Raw genomic sequence first — 5,728 nt, forward strand, 5'->3', positions numbered from 1 at the left:
CCTGCTATCTTCTGGAAACTTCCATTAGTGTGACAAACCTGGAGGTTTGTCATGGGACTATGGTCTTTAGTAAACTTCCTAAAGTACTCCATTAGACATCCGACACTCAGTTTCGTCCTTCCTAGCAGTTAGTGGTACAAATCTTCAACAGGGAGGTGTAATGATTTATTATGCTTTCTCCTATTTGTGTTGTTCGTTATTTCACTTCTGTACGGTCCACATCACACAACACATACACAAAATAGAATCTTGTAAATAACATCATCTGAATCCCTAAACTGAACTCCCTAGAACTGTAATTTAAATGCAATTAGGATGAACTCACACTGTATTGCTTTAACTCATCGCTTCTCACTGTGAGTGGGGAGTGGCACTGACAGCCTGGAAGGTACCAAAGGAGCAGGAGAGCGAGTTAAGGGGCAGCTGATGGAGAAGATCAACTTCCTGGGCTGTGAGTAAGAGGGAGGGTAGCAGTTCCTCCCAGGAGAGGCCCTTCCTAATAGGAGATCCTGGAGGTGGAACAGGCCAGAGCAATGACATGCTGACAAGATCAGGATGTGACAGAGCTGGTGGGTGGCTGAGCTGGGAGGAAAAGGCCAGTGCAAAGGTAGAGGTCAGCAGGTCAGATGGATGGGCCACATGGCCACTTAGGTCTCAGTTCCCTAGTTAAATTCAGTGCTTTGTCACAGCCTCCAAGAGAGACTGCCCTTCCGGCTCAGAAGTACCCTGGGACATTTTCAGCAAAACTGTGTCCACCTTTGGCAACTGACTCAGTTCACAAAAGAACAGGATAAAGACAGGTCAGATAAGAGCTGATTGGGCAATGGACCTCCATGTTGGAAAGAGGCTGGAAGGAAGCCTTTGTATTGAAAACACAGGGACATGATCTGAGTTGGGCCCCAGGAAAATGGAGAAAAACAATCTGGAAGAATACTTTGGGCACTGGGACTGGGATTAACCAGGGATGAAGAAAAAGCTCCTTTCTACTTGGTTGGGCCCAAATGCTCCATGATTTAGAGTACTTATTTATTTATTGAGACAAGGTCTCATGTAGTCTAGACTGGATTTGAATTCTCTGTGTATCTGATGCTTGCCTTGAACTCCTGACTTTTGTTCTTCCATCTCTGGTGCTGGGATTATGGGTGCATATAACTACACCTGTGCTAATCACAAGAAGTGAATATTTCCTTCAGCAAAAGATTATCATCAGATCTCTGTGGTATGACAAAGTCTGAGGTAAGACTGTGCTGACAGAGAAGGTGAAGACCAGTGTCCCTTAGATCCATCAGATGTTGTAGCCGTTGTATGGCTGCTCCGGGGGCAATTCAAAAAGTGAGCACTGTCAGTTAAGAAAGTAAGTGTGAGTTTCCCAGGGCTGTATAATAAAGAACCCAAGCTACGTGGCTTAAAACAACTCAGACAGTTCTGAAGGCTAGAAAATGAGGTCAAGATGACCATGATCACTCTGAAACTCTGGGCAGATCCCTCCATGCCTTTCCCTCACCCCTTTCTCATTCATTGATAACTTTCCTGAAAGTAAAGTCTGGCTTTTGTCACTTAACACATTGTAATATGTTTCAAATATTATTCCTGAGTAATGGTCCATAATATACCGTGATGGTCATGTACACACAGACACACACACACACAGAGCACACACATACCACACACATAAATGTACACTTGTGCATGCATGCATCACATAAACACACACTCACACAGAGTGGAGGAGGGAGAGAGAGATTGAGAGAGATTTTGTTTGAACACACCTGTTCATGGATTCTGGGATTATTCTCACCTTCTATGCTTAATGTTGCTATAAACATTCACATATAAGTAGGTATTTGCATTTGTTTTCTGCTATGAATCAACCAAGGACTGGAATTGCTGGCTCAACTGGTAATTTTGTGTATAGCTTTTTGAGGGATCACAAAACTGTCTTGCATGGTGGTGACACCCAGTGCACCAGGGTTCTGATTGTCTCCAGTCTTTGCCCACAGTGAGTGCTGTTCTGAGTACAGTCATGCCCGTTTGTGTGAGCATGGCTTCCGGTGGGTTTCTGAGCTTCATCTCCCTAACAATGAGTGGCACCGTATCTCTTTTCATCACTCATGTGTCTAACATTTGAGAGACGTGTCTACACAAGCACACTGCATAGTTTTAAGCTGGTTTCACTTTGCTGTTCTTCTTGAGTTACAGAAGTTAGGATTGTCCAAAGCAGACCATCAGAGAGATGATTTGCAAACGTCTTCCCCTATTTTCTCTACTGACTTTTTATTCTTGATATTGCTCTTGATGCATAAAGTTCTCAGGTTTAATGAGGTATAATTTACACATTTTATTATAATTATCTGTGTTTGCGTCTTATCTAATCAATCATCAAATTCAGGGTCATGAACTTTTCTCCATGTTTTCCTCAGAATATTTTTTTTTAGCTTTTAGGGCAGTGGTGTCTTATGGTTGGGCCATTGATCTTTTCTGAATTTATTTATTTTACTTGTAGACACAGTGTCAGTGTATAGTCCTAGCTGGTCTCAAACTTGAGGTCCTCCTGCCTTGACACACCTCTCACACAGTGCTGCTGTTACAGGCCTGCTCCACCGTACCCATCTCTGTCAGCTTTGTGGTTAACAGTGATCCCAGAGTAACTTCTTTATAGATCTTGAGAAAAGGAGAAAGGTGTTCACAGCTTGACTCTGAGCTTGGAGCTTCTTTTACCACTAAGCAGCTGAGGGTATGTTTTAGTCTTTGCTTTCACCTTATGTGGGGCCCACAGAGCCAACAGTCCAGTCCAGTAATCCCCTTGGTGCTGAACAAGGGAGGAGGCCACTCCAGCATCACTGCCCTGGTAAGACGGTAATCAGACTGAGAAAGCCACCACACACACGTGATCTGCAATGATGCCAGGGGCTCTGGAGTAGTTAGCTTCGTGTTGCTATGATGAAATGCCTGCAATAATTAGGTTACAGAAGGAAATTAAGTTAGCTCCTGGAGCTGGAAGTTCCAGTCCATGCTTTCTGACCCCATTGCTGTTGTTTGACCAGAGTACAGGATGATGACGGTAGGGAGCGTGTGATAGAGCAAAAAAACAGTGAACCAGGGCTCCACAGCCCCCTCCGAGGGCATGCACCAGGGCCCCACAGCCCCCTCCGAGGGCATGCGCCAGGGCCCCACAGCCCCCTCCAAGGGTATCCTCAGAGCTACAAGTTCCACCATCTTCTGAAAGTTCCACCATCTCTCAGTTTGCTTACTGGAGTCCAAAATGTTAAATACAGACCATTTCCCCTTCTGAACTTCAGCTGCCCTCACTTCTGTTACTTGCACTGTTATTAGGCTTTCACATTCCAAAGAAACAAAATAAAACAAACAAACAACAAAACAAACCCTTGATTTTTGTCAGGCTTTGCAAGCCTCTGGGTATCCATGGAGAGGCTGTTTTCTGGTACCTGTGACATCATTCCTCTATTTTGTAAATTGCAACTGTCATATTTTGATTTCCTAGTTTTACCCTTTTGTGGGTGTTGCCTTGATACTCTGATTACCTTTCTCCCCCTGATTTTCATAACCTTTTTTTCTTATTTCCTGAAAAACGATATCTCCCTCCCTTCTTCCCTTCACTCCTTCAGTTTGCTTTATTTCTTCTTTTTTATTTTTATTTTTTCAATTCCTTCTTTTTATTAACTCATACACAAATACTTGTTCTCTGGTTTCTTGAGGCAGTAAGTCAGACAACACTTGCCACAGTAGTGCCTGTCAAAGTGGCTACCAATGAGAATTCCGGCATCACAGAAGGACACACTCGACGAAGTCGGCTAATTCTTCCATTTTTATCTCCCTTATAGTATTTCAGCACATCCAACTTAACCTTCTTTCTCTTATGCTGATTCTTCTTGGGAGTAGTGTAAGACTTCTTCCTTTTGTTAGCACCACCACGAGGTCTCAACACACGATGAAGGGTAGACTCCTTTTGAATGTTGTAGTCAGACAAAGTACAGCCATCTTCCAGCTGCTTACCAGCAAAGATCAGCCTCTGCTGATCAGGAGGAATTCCTTCCTTATCCTGGATCTTGGCCTTTACATTTTCTATAGTGTCTGAGGGTTCAACCTCGAGCGTGCTGATCTTCCCCGTAAGGATCTTCACAAAAATCTGCATCGTGGCGGCGGCTCCACCAACAATGGCGGATCAGAAAGGGAAAGCCTAGAGTGGCCAACATGGTCTCCTGGCTGAAGGCACTTAAAAGCATTCCTCAGAAAACCAGTTTACTACTAATGCTGAGGGAAGTATAATTAAAAAGCTGCTTGGGGTGGTCATATGCATGGCCCAGATGGACAGATTTCCTTCCAGAGGGATTGGTGGGAACCTGATACCTTCCTGAGGTCAGATTTCTCATTGTTCAGGATCTAGATGTTCACTGAACTTGTTTTTTCAAGACCATTGTACGTATGTCCTCAAGGCCAGAGGCTCATAGGTCCAACCACACCAGAGAACCTGCTGTCTCCACCAGCAGAGAAGAGCATTCTCCTGCTCAGTAGCTGGCTGTGTCCTGTCACGCCTCACAGACTCCTCCCAGTCCTCATCTCAGTCCTGCCCCTTTTGTCCTTAGAGGTCCCCACTCCCACAGGTCCTGTAGGCAGCATGGGTTGGCCACACATGAAGATAATGAGGCTGCAGTTGTTGGGGTCTGTTGAGATGGCCACTGCTCGGCCATCTGCCGTCCACTCCCAACTTGTGATGATCTCTCTCTCTCTCTCTCTCTCTCTCTCTCTCTCTCTCTCTCAATCTCTCTCTCTCTCTCTCTCTCTCTCTCTCTTCTCCCCACCCTGTTGTCTATCCCTAGCTCTATCCATAAGATTTACATATCTCCAAGATAATTCTGTAGACATTTTAATGAGACTTGAGGGAAAATGGTGATTAAAAATATGTTGAATTGATATTTCCACAATTTCTTTAATATAATAGAGATGGAGGGAAACAAAAACTACAAATGATGCATGAAGCAAAACAGGAGTCAATCTAGTACTTGGGTATCAGAAAATGTGTCACAGATAAACTCTATTCCTACATGGTCAGTGCAGATGATCTTGAGGTGAAGTAACTATGACCATATTCTTTTCTTCCCTTTTTAAAAGATTTATTTATGTGTGTATGTGCCTATGTGTACCTTCATGGGTTTATGTACACTACATGTGGGGTCAAAGGGCATTGGGACTCCTGGAACTGGATTACAGATGGTTGTGAGACACCAGGTGGGCGCTGGGAACTGAACCTATGTCGTCTGTAAGAGCAGTCAGTGCTCTTAACCACTGAGCTATCTCTCCAGCCCCCACATCATTCCTCTTCTTTTCTCTCTTTCTTCCTTTTCTTCCTGCTTTCCTTCCTGCTTTCCTTCCTTCCTCCTCCTTCCTTTCTTCCTTCTTTCTGTTCTCTCCCACCTCTCTTTCTCCTAGCCTTTCTACAAAGGCTAGGATTTTGTAATGAAAGGCTAAATTTTGTTGTGAATCCAACAAAATGTATGCATTGTGAGAGTCATACCCTTTCCTCTTCCTTGGCATCTAACCAGATTGTTCCTGTGATTAATAGGGTGCTGTTAGCCTACACGACTAAGATAGCGTGACTGCAGTTCTAGAACACTCTGCTCAGCCTAAGCCCCATGCCCCTCCTTATGAAGGGGAACATTATGTGAAATGGCTGCTTCAGAAGACTTAGTTGAAGGAGTGTACAAATAAA

The 5,728-nt window shown here is 44.1% G+C and overlaps 1 pseudogene; it reads right to left on the bottom strand.

Moving 5' to 3' along the window:
• Positions 1–3,677: 3,677 nt before the first annotated feature.
• LOC114638644 lies at positions 3,678–4,153 on the bottom strand (annotated as a pseudogene).
• Positions 4,154–5,728: the final 1,575 nt, after the last annotated feature.

Source organism: Grammomys surdaster, unplaced genomic scaffold (assembly GCF_004785775.1).
Source record: "Grammomys surdaster isolate TR1022 unplaced genomic scaffold, NIH_TR_1.0 125617, whole genome shotgun sequence".
Taxonomy (NCBI): Eukaryota; Metazoa; Chordata; class Mammalia; order Rodentia; family Muridae; genus Grammomys; species Grammomys surdaster.